This window comes from Lactuca virosa, chromosome 4 (assembly GCF_052849685.1).
Source record: "Lactuca virosa cultivar CGN04683 chromosome 4, Lactuca_virosa_CGN04683_v6, whole genome shotgun sequence".
NCBI classification, from domain to species: Eukaryota; Viridiplantae; Streptophyta; class Magnoliopsida; order Asterales; family Asteraceae; genus Lactuca; species Lactuca virosa.
This window is the reverse complement of record NC_136429.1, coordinates 372,708,868-372,723,701: the sequence shown is the minus strand read 5'-3', so window position 1 is coordinate 372,723,701 and position 14,834 is coordinate 372,708,868.

Here is a 14,834-nt window from a genome sequence, read left to right as displayed (position 1 = left end):
TTTCTCACACAACAAGAATCTACGATGCCGATCATGAAGTTCTCAAAGCATTCAAAGATCGGGAATCGAGATCATTATTGGGCTAGGAAACGAATTCCTGAGAGATATAAGCACAAGACAGGATCGAGCCATGGATTGGGTGAAAAACAACGTCGAACCCTTCGTCCCCGGGACCCGTATCCATGGAATTGTAGTTAGAAACGAGGTTCTAGGTGGCGGCGATCAGGAACTATGGGAGGTACTGCTACTGGCGGTGAAAAATATCCACACTTCTCTCAACCTCCTCCACCTAGCCGACGATGTTGAGGTTTCAAGCCCACATTCCGCCTGTGTGTTCGCTAGTTCGTTCCCTCCGTCAGCCGGTGCGTTTGAGGAAAACCTAATTCCCTACCTGAAACTTCTCCTCGAATTCTTCTCATAGGACTTGTACCTTCATCTGTTCTAATTGTAATTGATTGATGGTTTGATCACTACCTGCAATTTGAAATCAGATCCCATTTTGCCGATGAGATATGTAATTATGACTGGTAGAATTCAGGATATTATTGCATGTTGCACTTAGGGGTTTTGAATAGTACATAATTTATTAACTGATGAAAATAGCAAGAGTTTTGAAATAAACACTAATGTTTAAGTTATGAATGAGGGTTTAGTGTTGACAAGGTGGCTATTTTAGTATTTGGTGTATTACAATCATAATTTATGTTTGTTAGACCTGTCAAAAGATGTCCTGTTGTCCAAGGACCTTGCCACCTGAACTGTACAAGTTTTTTTCATCTCTTCATCTTCTGATTTATATGGGTTCTTTGAAAATTGAATAAGAACCTATGTGGGTATGTATTTGCTTCTCAACATATGCTACATCTTTTCTAGATCACTTGTCTTACTGTATTATTAATCTACTTTTACTTTTTATTGTGAGTGAAGTTCTGAAAGGAATCTTTGTTGATATTTTAGGGTCCTACAAACAAGCTCATTACATGTGAGACATGCCATGGGGATTTTCATAGTTGCTGTGGTCATTTTGGCTACCTGCCACTTGTGCTGCCAGTTTATAATGTTGGATATATGTCTCATGTTGTGGACATTTTGAAGTGCATATGCAAGGTATTGTAGTTGCAGTTTATGTTTGCTTTTCCCCTTCCCTTTTTCTTTCCCATTTACATGGTTTTTCCTTTTTAGTTTTGTTCCCGCATACTGTTGGTGGAGACAGAACGTGTAAACTTCTTAAAGAGGATCCGAAATCCAAATTTGGACCATTTGAGGAAGAATGGAATTTATAAGCAGGTAGTTAAAAGGTGCACTTCTATGGCAAGTAGTAAGAATGTGGTGATATGTTCTAGATGTCATTAGTTAAAAGATGCACTTCCACGTCATCATACTTGCTTTCACTTGATGATATTGGTTTTTCTATATCGGTTTCATGTGAACCTGTGAGAAAGGGTCGGGCCCGTGGTCCTATTGTATTATCTGAACAGATTGGATCAATATCTCCTGGTATTTTGCCATATCTTTTGTATTATCACGTTGTGTTATTTTTATTTAGTATAGAAAACTCTGAATGGTTTATTTTTCAGGGCCACCAACTTGCAAGTCACTCGAGTTTCATGGGTCGATGGTTGAAGGAGGACAGTTGACCTTCATTGCATCTTATAGCGGAGGGTAAGCCGTCATTTTTACAAGCTCATTAAAGATGTTATTATTAGGAGAATGGTCTTAAAGATAAAATAATAAAGGATATTAAACATTAGAATATACGTGGAAAACTCAAAACCCCGAGAAAAAAAATCCAATATACGACAAATTATTAGTCACATCTACTTTGTTGTGTCGTTTTAATGTTTTTTTATTTGATACCTTTCAGGGAGAAAGGAGGTTGCTTCTTTGAATGGTTTAGAGTGAAGGATAATGGTAAAGAAACTACATTCTGAAGGTGATTATATTGCCTAATATATCTTATCACTTACATGCACAGTTGGCTACCCTACCCTGATGACTTGCTAAACAAGTGTTTTAGATACATTCTTAGCAGATCATTTGGATTTGACTCTAGAGGAAGTAGGAACATGTGTGGAGCTTTTTTATACACCTGTACGAGCAAATGGAGTTAAAGGAAGCCCAATAAGTATTATATATAGTCCTATTGCTCCTGCTGATCCTACAGGTGTCAAACTTGTAAATCCTGATTGCTGTGAGGCCAAAGTTGTGGTTCCCTTAAAAACATATTTTGTTAGACAAGAAGGTGAAGGAAGCTTGGGTATTATTATATCTAGTACAAAACTCTTATTAGTAGATCATTTTCATTCCACTATCATACATACCATGTGTATTATTAATTAGTTGATATTGATATTGTACAGTTGACATGATTATTGTGTAGGATTTTCGTGTTGTTCTTGATCAAGAGTTGGGATTGATATTGAAGCTAAGAGACATGATGATTGGTTGGATACATAAAGGGTTTCAGAGCTTCTTCAGACAGCTTAATAATTATTTACTGAAACAAGAAGGTGCCCCTTTATAGCAATGTAGTATTAGGTTATATAGTTAGGGAAAACCTCTTAATAACAATGTACAATCAGATCCCTTTAATATCAATGTATTACAATTTTTTGACATGATTTTATTGGATGAAATTGATTGTTTCGGTATATATTTGTTTCTATATGTTTGTATTATGCGTAAAAGAGTATCGTAAAGGCACGTCGTATATGCATATCTTAAATGGTTGCTGAAGTTTATGTCACGCAAATGCGTATCATCTTCATTTATAACAGGGGCTTTAATGATACGCAATGCGTGTAAGGTTACGACACGCAAATGTGTGTCGTCTTCCTTTATGATATGGCCTTCGTTGATACACATTGCGTGTCGTAAATACATGTCATAACTGCGCGTCCTAAATGCGTGTTGTAAATAGACGACGTGCAAAAGCGTGTCACCTTCGTTATGACAGGGCCTTCCTTGACACGCATTTGCGTGTCGTCTGAGCATTTTACGACACACATTGGGCGTCTTAAAAGGCTGTTTTCCTAGTAGTGTTTCACTATTCCAAATTCTTGTTACTACTAAAATGTGTTAGAATTCCAACCTTACATGCATTGTCCTTCTGTGATGTCGAAGCTTCAAAGTCACAGAGACTTAGCCAAAGATATTACAGAATGTTCCATTAGAACTCTGTTACTAAAAAGAATTCATGGTAATGAAGTCTCAAATTCAAGGTACACTCCTTGAACACCTTCCTTGCATTAAAGTTTTCAACTCACATGTATATTTTAATAATAAGCTCCCATTATCGAAACATTTCTATATTTATAGATAACCATCAATTCTGATAAAATATCATCTCAATCTAAAACATGTCACTAGTATCCTTCCAACCAATACCATACTTCCAACTGTCTACAAGCAACCAATCTTTTTGTATGACCTCAGAATGTTCTTAACAGCTGTTCAACTTTATTCACACAAAGTTCTAGTCCTTTTCCCTCTCAATGCCCAAGGCATGTGTAAAAATCATAACAAGTGAATATTATAGCATATGTAATCAATCCTATATCCAAAACATATGGGGCTCGATTCATAATGTCTTACATAAAGACCTGATATCTGATCAGTCTCTTGCTATAATATTTCCATATATCTAATTTCCTATGTTGAATCATTTCAACATGATATTCATATATGTCAAAGACTAAGCTCTATCAAACCCTTTAATCTAAACTTTTAGTCACAAAACAAAGTATGAGTACCCTCTCCCTTAAGCTTTTACTATAGATAAACAATTTCCAAACTTTGCAAGTTGCAAATTTTGTAAATTTTGTTTCCTACAAATAGTATTACCAAGTTGCAACACTTAGCATAACAATTATGCTCCTACTAGCATAACAATTATGCTCCTAATAACACAACAATTATGCTCCCAATAGCTTTGACATGTACCCAGAAATCGTCTGGACTTCTAGAAATCAATACTCTTGACTTTCTTACTAAGGTAGAGATCTCTGATACACAATGCTTCGACTAGTCTCCAACTAGACTTCTCAAGCTTATACACCTTCATTAGATAGCATATGTGTGTGCGTTCAAACTATTTCAGAACTTATAACCATATATCCTAAAGGTTCAAACAATTCCTTGCCATTTTTCATAATTTGAACTATGAAAAGGGATTCCGTAATCATATTGTGAATTTGGGAATGCAATTTTTACAGCTACTAACCATAATGATGTTTATCAGATCCTTTAAAATCTACTAGCGAAAGTGTTTCGTCATAATCATTATCATGAATTAGAGCGAAACCTTTTTCCACCTAGATTTTATGGTGTACATGTTCCCATCCATGTGAATCTATCATTTCCAACCTACGATCATAAGATAAGGTTAGGGACCAAACCAAACTCAAATTTAGTTTTTCCTTTCATGGACTGAACTTTGCTTGTCCTTAATTTCTTGCCCTTTGGTAGCACAAGGGCCTACCAGTGCTTCCATGTTGTTAAGCAACTCACCCATATTGATCAATGTACTTTCACTAAACAACATGCTTCGCCTTGGCAGTCAAATAAGAACCATAGAACTTATAAGCATTGCCAACGCAACTAGAAGGTGCAAAGAAACAAGAATATGTCAACTGAACATGATAGGTTATCAACCTCAGGTCGTGTGCTAGTGATAACTAAAAGGTTTAATCTTGATTGACTCTTGAACTTTTCAAGATCAATAAGACTCCTACTGACTTCTTAACATATAAGTTTCTATCTCAAGGAACATTCCTTAACGAGTTAAAATGAATATTCAAAAGTTAGTGTGGATTCCTGGCACAAAACACTTCATGAATTGGTCTTAGTTTATCCATTGTTTAAACCAAAAACATCACAACTACCAATTCCAAATGTGCTAGAGTAAGAAAACATTGTTACTCCACATTTCATAAGGTGTTATAAACCTACTTAGTATAAATTGAGTTTCCAGATACGATGTGTAGTAACTAAAGCATAACTCTAAAACTTGATTAGAAACAAAGTATGACTCATCTCTTGATAGAACCATTTCAACAATATATGATTCCTCTTCTTAGTAATACATTTTCCCTAAGGTGTTCTTCGAGGATAAATTGTGATACAGTTCCACAATCATTAAGATGATCATAAAACATGATACTAAAGTACTTTCCTTTTCCTTTCGGATTGGAGAAACTTTTATCTTTCTTCCTAATAGATTCTTCATATTTGTTCTGCTACTCTTTGAAACTTTTCAAAGCATCAGAATTGTGCTTAATCTTATAAACACAACCATGTTTACTGAAGCATCAGTAAATCATGACGAGTAAAGTTATCATCCTTTGTCGTGGATCTGAATAGTCCATATCAACATGTACTAGATCCATTAGTCCTTCACTTTTGAAGCACATAAACATGTGATCAATGAATTAGTCATAATCTTCCAAAAATCAAGATTCTTATACATCATGAAATTCAAATTGCATGACTCCAAGTTTCTATTCAATTGAAACTTGGGTGATGAGAATTCTTTATCACTTAGTCAATTGTGACATTACCACGAGCGATGTATAACAAGAATCAAATCCACAATTAATATTGCTAATAAAAGAAATGCAACCAACACTTTCACAAATGCAATTGCAAGGAAAATATCAAGTAAACCAACTAGATAAACCAAAATTTCACTTTTATTGATAATAAACAAAAAATTTGGAACTTGTCCTTACAATGCATAAAATGAAAACTATGTTTCTAGACATTTCCTAAGCAATCTATTTAATTATCCTAACTCCCAAGTAGCAGCTCCAAATTCTGATCATCATACCATGTGACCGAAATCCATCTCTCACGATCAGAATTAGCTTACTCTTCTTAAGCTTCATTCTTTATCTTAGTTCTTGCAATACAATCAAAATATGATCATCACATCATGTATTAAGAATCTATGAATAGGAACTTGTTAAGATAGTGGTGTTAGTTTATGAATGTACTTGAAGTAGAGTCACACGACTTGACTTTACCATCTCAAAGATCTTTCAAGTACTATGGGCGGCTTTGCAACTAATGTCCCTTCAATTGGGAATAGAAACATATGGACTCTTTAGGGTTAGCACATGGAACTATCTTAGAACTAGCCCTTCTCTTTGCCATATGATCAAACAATTTGACCTTGGCCGGTCCCTTTCCATTGGGAAGAGAAATCTGTTCTGGACCACCATTGTCACCATTTTCCATGTCCATGGAAACTTTGGAATTAGATCCTTCAAACACTTTTGCTTCACTTGTGCTCTTAAGCATTTCTTCTTAAGCGACAATCAACATATGTGTCAGATCAATTAGGGTCATGTCAAGGTTCCTCATATAAAAGTTCGCAATGAACTGGCTATATGACTTAGGAAGCGAAAGAAGAACCAAATAAATGGCTTGCTCCCTTGGGAAAACGACACCCATTCTATCCAGTTTGTCAATGTGCGATTTCATTTCCAGAAAATGCGCACACACATATTTTCCATCTTGATGTCTACATGTCAATAGGGCTTAAGTAGTTATGTATCTTTCAACTTGTGATACGGGGAGAGTTATTGGAGGAAGAGGAGGAGGAAGAGTTGGAGAAGCATGACGTCTATTTCCACCATTGCTCGAATAAGGGAACATTGTAACACCGTAAATTTTCAAATAAAATTTTCCATTTAAAATCATATAATTCTCAGAACACATTTCACAAAATCTCATTTATTTAATTTACAAATCGCGACTCCATAATAGTTTGATTAAAACCCAGATTCCTCAAAACAAAACTCCATCACTGGTGTGTACAATCAAGCCGGTGCCTTCCCGTGATCCTGAGAAAACCTGGAACACATATCACACAACATGGTAAGCACAAAGATTAGTGAGTTCCCCAAAATACCACACACACAGCTCATTAGCCACTCGAGGCTATATCACTGTAAGACCCTCCGGTCAATGTGTCTCAGTGGGACCTTCTGATCCCATATCTCGGGTGGACCCTCCGGTCCTAACTCTGTAAGCTCAACATAATATGCAACATAAATCACGAAGACATAATGCAGGATATCATAACACTCAATATAAGCACATAAGGTACACATAAGGTACTCTAATCACACATAGATCTCTACTCATAGTATAGTGAGAAGACTCACCTCGAAGCAAGCAAGCAAGCAGTTATCCTCATACTTGAATCTCGAACTAGCCACCGCCTAATCCTATACTAGCCACCGCCTAACACATAAGATAAATAGCTCTAATCAATACTCGAATTCTCAACTCTAATTAAACCAAAGGTTACTCTTTCTCTCTCTACTCGGGAAGTGGGTAAAATACCATTTTACCCCTCCCTGGTCTCCATTACTCACGATTGACCCAACCCTAAAGTCAGCAGAAGTCAGCTCAAGTCAACAATCCTTGTTTGACCCGAATTGTCGAGTGAACTCATGTAACTCGTCGAGTCCACCCACATCCTCAGAAGTCTCATGAAGGTTCCACTCAGCTCGTCAAGTTGACCCCTAACTCGACGAGTTATCGCTTGGCCGTGAACGCCGGGACGGACCCGAACCGACTCGTCGAGTCAGCTCCTGGACTCGGCGAGTTTACTTAATCTAATTTCCCATTCAGACGTCCAAGGCCAGATCCATTACTCTAAACCCTAGATCTATCCACCTAAGGTCCAAAAGTCACATAAAGTTTTGATCTTTATGACCAATCATGGCATATATTGCTCTAAATGCCATCACAACTCCAACAAGGGCACCAAAACACAATAACTCTCCAAGTGACTGCATAAAGCTTGACCCTTTGAACCCTCTGGACCTCACAAGGTCCAGATTTGAAGTCTAGACCTAGAAAGGGACTCCATGCACTCATATCTCAACAAAAGGTGGTAGAAAACCCTATTTATCAAAACATGAATCACCACAAGGAGAAAGGTGAGAACTTTTTGTTGGATTAATGTCTAAGTCCATAACTATATTTGGTATGTACTTGACCCGACCCGGCATGGTCCATTTGGGTTGCACTTCACCGACACAATTTATATGGATAGTCTTTTGAGAATAGTATATTTATGATATATATTAATATATTATAAGTTCTAATATATTAATATGGAATCATATTATTTAATTAGTATTGATCAAGAATTAATTTAGGATTAATTAAGTGATCAAAAAGAACTAATTAAATATGGACTCTTATATATATGGAATGGGCCAAGTTCATTTAGGTTGGGCTAAGCTTTCATGGATGGTCCATGGAGCTTTTAACCCATGGATCCTATGTAAATGAAAGGTCATGGGTATTAGGGTTACATGGATGTAACCCTAATCCTCCATAATATATAAAGGGGTCCTTGGCTCACAAAATTGACACAAGTGTGTGAAAATAAGAGTGGGCCGATTTTAGTGTGCATACATATTCTCTCAAGTTCTTCCAAGGTGTTTTGGTGATTTGTGATTCCATTTGAGGCTTCCACACTATTGGGGTTAAGCTCTTAAAGCTTGAAGACATCAAGCTACATCAAAAGGTATGTCATCTAACTAGAACTTTGTAGTATATGTGCTTCATAATATGCTAGTTAGGATGAAACCTTGGAATAGTTAATATCTGCATGTATAATAGAGACAACATAGATCCAAGGTTTATAGGGTTGCATGTACACCATAGGAGTGTTAGAATGCTCAAAACCCAACACTTTTTACCTTTCTCAGAAGCTTCTGGACAAGATAACCTCAGATCTACTGGCCTCCTTCACATCCCTTGCTTGAATCCTCCTCATCACTTCAAAATAATGCACAAAACACTCAAATGCAAGCTCAAACTCTCTCCTTAAGCTCTATGGTCGTTTAGGGTTTCTCTCAGGGTGGAAGGATGGTTGGTGAGCCACAAATGAGGCTATAAGTGTCCTTAAATAGGTCCCAAACCCGGGAATTGAGGGTTTCTCTGTCCAACACCTACTCGGCGAGTCAGCTCTCTGACTCGTCGAGTCCACTCATTAATTCCACGTTGGCAACTCGTCCGTACTCGGCGATTCGGACCCATGACTCGTCGAGACTCTCTATAAGTCTCAAGGTTAAACACACCCGTTAAGGTATATGTAATTCCGGATGTTACAAACATACTTTCACCTTGATCAGAATGTGGAAGATCATCTTCAGATGGCAGAGGAAAACCATTTCCAAAAGAATTAGGAAGACCATTGTTGTCTTGACTTGACATCTATAATAGGTGAAAAGAGAATTCAAGTTAGTTGATTTTAATCCTTAACTATTAACCCATAAATTTAAATTAAGGCTAGGATCCATATTTTCAATTCGAACTTTGAAGAGGGATGCCGTAATCACATTTGAATCTATTTTAGGTATGTAAGGCTTTTCCCAGTTTCAATCTTATGAAACTCCTAGATCTTTTGAGATTCATCGAATATAATCAATGGCATGTTTTTAATCTCAGATTATGCTCTCACTTTTGTGACTGGGATGCCGAGGATCATAAACAAGATGTGAATAACCATGCAATTTAGCTAGGTACTCTCGATGTCATTTATCATCTTGTTTTAATGTTCCGGTTTGCCACACACACTCCATTAATTAACGGTAATTTTTGAGACACTCATTACCACCCTTTATTAGTCCCCTATTAGTGTGTCGGTTAACCACACACGCTCCACTAACAACATATAAAGTGTAATGTGAAATTCCATGGATTAGAATATAAATTCACATTTTCCTAAAGTAACTAAGAGTGGGATTTTAGAAAATAGTTTAGTTACTTAATATGATTATACTTTTAATGAGTTTATGTCCTATCAAATCTGTTCGGATAACGACCCTCCACCACACAAGAGAGCGGTGGGTGAGAGTGGACACCCATTCAACGAACATTTTATAGGCCGCTTCCTTATACCCTCTTTATAGCATGGTTTCGTGAATGAGGCGTACTAGCGATGTGACTGACTATTCATATATATATAATATATATATTAAACTTTTAGTTATATATACATAGTATAGGGTAAAATTTAAACATTAAAATTGCAAGGGTTCAATCTTTTAATAAATTAAACTTTTAATTTAATTAAATTTAAACCTTTTATGGATTTATTAATTATCTTTTAATAAATTACTTAATTAAATTAATAATAAGATCCATAAGGATGTATTTTAAACTTTTCAAAATACCAAGTATTATTTGACATTAATTATTAAGTTCAATTAATCTCTAGATTTATTATTTAAGCATTTAAAGAATCAATCATATTAATCACAAAACAATTAATCAAGTCAAATAATTATCTCCTAAATTTTAGGCTTTTATTTTATCATCATAGATACACCAAAATCGGATTTGGAGGATAAGTATAGCAAGTAAATATCAAATAAAAGCTAATTAGGCTGATTAGCACCAGATTTTCGGATCTGGCCTGGCCTCACGACGTGATCATGCAAGCTCACGACGTGAGCTGCGACAAATCTAAAAATCAGGTTTCTTTCTTTCTTTGATCGATTCACCAATGTAAAAATACATGAAAGATAGCCCTAGGCTCTGATACCACTGATGGGTTATTAGGGTTACAACTACAATGCCTTAAACGGAAAACAATTAAACGATTCAATTGATTAGGGCACATGCAAACTAATTGGATCTATGTCTTTCACATATAGAAACATACTATGAATGGCTAATCTACAAAACTTTTCTACGAACAAACTAATTCATAAGATAAGAAAAACTAACCTTAAAGATTGTTATAACAAACAATCTTGAATTCCTTCTTGAAAGATTCTTGGAAGCAAGCGCCACAACTGTCGCGCCTCTAATGATTCATACCCAAACCCTAGCAACCAAGGAGCATGAAGACAGAGAGAGGGGAAGAGACAGAAATTCCAGAATTTCTCTTTAGAATGAAGGCATAGACGAAATCAAACCCAAAGAGGGGTTTATATAGGTGATAGGAAAGTATTAGATAAGGCAGGTACCTCCAAGATAACCCTAATCCCTTAAATTCCTCCCTAAGGCATCCAAGGCACCCTTAAAGCCAAAGGAAACCTTAGATAGCATTCTAGAATTCTTCCCCCGCTTAGGAAGGTTCCAGAATTGCTCAATGTTCAACTTTTGAAAATTGTCACCATTCGTCCTCCTACTTTTAATTAATCCAATTAATCCCAAAATTAATTCCGATTAATTTTTGATTAATTATTAATTAAATAACACTATTTCCAATTAATATATTATTCTCATAATATATAAAAAAACTATTTATTTTTTATTTCCAATTAATTTCTTAATCATATAATAAATTAATAAATCGGCCTCTCTCTTAAAGCTATCATATTCAATTTCCAGGTTTGAGGGCAACCCAAAAGGACTATGCTACTATCAATTCAAATTTATACCAATTATAGTTATGGGCTTAGACACCTAATCCAATAGTTTGATCATATGGTTTCAGGTACTTCAGAGGATAGGGGCAAGACGAAGGCGTGATCGTACACATCCTTCAGTGATATGTTTTGGAGATTTTATGATACTCTGATTTTGGGATGATTGTACCTGATACTTGGTTTTTATGACTTGGGTTTTGATTGAAACAATGATTTTACTTTAATTGGAAAATGAAAATTTTATTTTGGCTTTTGGGATGTTACATTTATTCTAGTTTATAGCATCTTTATGCATCTAGAGCTCATTTAATCTAAATAATGGGTATTCTAGGTACTGTTTCTAGGGTTTTAGATTAAAAAGGGTTGTGTAAATTAATTCAGGGTTTAAACTGTAGATTTTGGATATTTAGGGACGCACGCCAGGCATATAAAATGCACGTTGGTCCCCCCCATTGTCGTTGTGTACTTCCATCACGAGACTTGCACGCCGCGCTTTTCAGATTTTGTCATTTTCTTCCTTTCGATCCCTCTTCTACTCAGGTAAACATGCCCTAATCCTCAACACCTTTTCACTAATAATGGATCTTAATTACCCATTTTAAGGTCTTTGGGGATTTTTGGATTTTTTTCGATTTTTGGTTGGAAAAGTTAAATTGATTGGTTAAATAGCAAGTATACTAACCTATTAACGCAATTTTATTGTTGATTCTTCCAATAATCCGTCAAATAGTCTTCAATTTCGAGATTTTCCGGCTTTGAGTGAAAAGTTAGTGTTTTGCTTGAATCCGATTTTCTGTTGTGTTTTAAACCAAACGGGTGTTGTAATATTGTAACGCATGGTTCCTAGGTAAATTCCTTAAGTTTTAATATATTTAAATTTTGACTGAAAGGCCATTACGTTGGGCGTAATTGAGAATTACGAGGGGCATAACTCGTTAAACCTGGTCGCAAGTTTCTCTTGAGTACACTGGGGGTACTCGAGGCAAAGGCAAACCCTAATTTTTGAGTCTTGGACACTATTTAAAGACCTTAACCCCTTGGAAACCCTTATTATCATCGGTCACCACACTCTCTGTCAGCCTCTACAAAACCCTAGATTCATTTGTGAGAATCTCAAGCTTTTGTGTGGATTTTTGGTGTGTTATAGTGAAGAAGGAGATCTTGTAAGGTGAGCTTGGAGTCCATAGCTTGTAGATCCAGACTTTTTTCATCCTGATCATCCTTCTCGAGGTATAAAGTCTCAACCTTTATGACTTTTTTGTATAGATCTAGATTGGCTTAGGATTTTGGTATGTTTTGGTTACAAGGATTGGATCTTGTGAGTATAAGCTGTTGGGTTTTGAGCATTCTAACACTCCTAAGGTGTACATGCAACCCTAGAAACCTTGGATCTATGTTTGACTAAGATACATGCAAATTTGATTTTCCAAGGTTCTTGACTTAACTAGCATACATGGGGAACTTTTAAAACATAATTCCTAGTAGAACAACTTACCTTTTAGTTGCTTGGATTCCTTGAGAACCTTGTGAGCCTAGCAACTCAAGTGTGATGCCTCAAATGTCTCACACATCACCAAATACACTTGGAATAACCTTTAGAAAAATCGAACACTTTTAAAATCGGCTATGCCCTCTTGTTCTCACTTAGTGGCCAATTTTGGTTTCTATCATATTCCTTTTATAGTGTGTCATAAGTAGGTTACATCATGTAAACCCTAAATGGCATGGCTCTTCATTTCTAGGATCCATGGGTTCAAAACCACCATGGAGCATCCATGGAGCATCTTATGGGTTTTAACCCAACTTGATAAACCATGGATCATTAGCCCATTATTAAAGAATGGATGATTTACACAATCAACCCATATATTTAATTAGTCTTCTTTTGATCACTTAATTAATTCCAAATTAATTCTTGATCAATACTAATTAAATAATATTGTTAATATATTAGAACTTATAATATATTAATAAACCATAAGTGTCCTTTCTCTCATTTTAGTCTACCCAAGTGCATGATGCCATGCAACCCAAATGGACCATGCCAAACCGGGTCAAGTACATAACATAAATAGTTATGGACTTAGACACCTTATCCAACAGTCTCCCACTTGGATAAGTCTAATAACTATTACTGCAAGTATGACTTCAGGAACCGATCAGCAATCGTAGCTCTTTCAAGGTCTCTCGGAACTGAGATGATGATGATACGCCATTTAAGATAAGTGATCATATAATCCTCTATTCTAGATATCAGCCGGACAAATACATGGAACAATGTCTTACTTATTGTCCAGCAGTTTATTTCCCGATTTCCGATTTGTTTGACAAAGAACTTAATCGAACAAATCAATTTAGTTCTGACCGGGCTCGGTACGTAGGTCAAAACAAAATCATCGAGGGGCCCAGATATCGCTTCTAATCCAAGAAGGAACAGAAAAACTTTGACTCGTATACTATTCTACTACTTGTTGAATTATACAAAAAGGCACGTTTTATAACATCGAGTTACCAATGCGTTTTCGTACAATCAATGTATAACCAACTCATAGTCAACAACTCATATCTCTAGGTTTGAAGACTTATATGATATTACCGTCTCACGATCACTTGAGATAAATTCCATGAAGTGATACAAGTGAGCATGGGTTGAATCCAATACTCAGAACTTATGAGCACTCACGAAGTGTTGTAGTAACTCTTGCCATGTCCAACAAGTTAGACATCTACAAGCCAACCTCATGACAGTCTTGATTCATATCTACTTCCGACATATGACCGATTGTGGAGATTTGAATCATATGAAATACCATAACATAATTATTCTGGAAGTCAAAACATGCAAAATGAAATAATAGTAAATGATTGACAGAAGATAGCAACACTTTACTCATAAATAAACCAACTTTTATTTATCATCAAATGTTAATTACACTTTACAAATTTCAAATCTATCTAATTTCCAAAACTAATATCATCCTTTAGCCCTATGCGCCTTGCATGCTGAAGATGCTTAAACCTACCCAGTCCCTTCGTGAGGGGATCTGCTGGGTTCTCGTCCGATGATACCCTCTTTGCCACGAGGAGTCCTTCTTCTATTCGATGTCTAGTGAAATGGTATTTTCTGTCGATGTGTCTGGATCTTCCGTGATCCCTTGGTTCCTTGGCTAATGTAACTGCACTTTCAATATCACATAAAATTTCCATAGGCTCCTTTAAAGCTGGTACTACTCCAAGGTCTCCAATAAAGTTCTTCAGCCATATTGCCTCATTTGCTGCCTTGCTTGCTGCTATATACTCTGATTCACAAGTTGAATCAGCAACTGTCTCCTGCTTGGAACCTTTCCAAGTAATTGATCCTTCGTTTAAGGTACAGACCCAGCCCGACTGAGAGTGGAAGTTATCCCTATCAGTCTGGAAACTAGCATC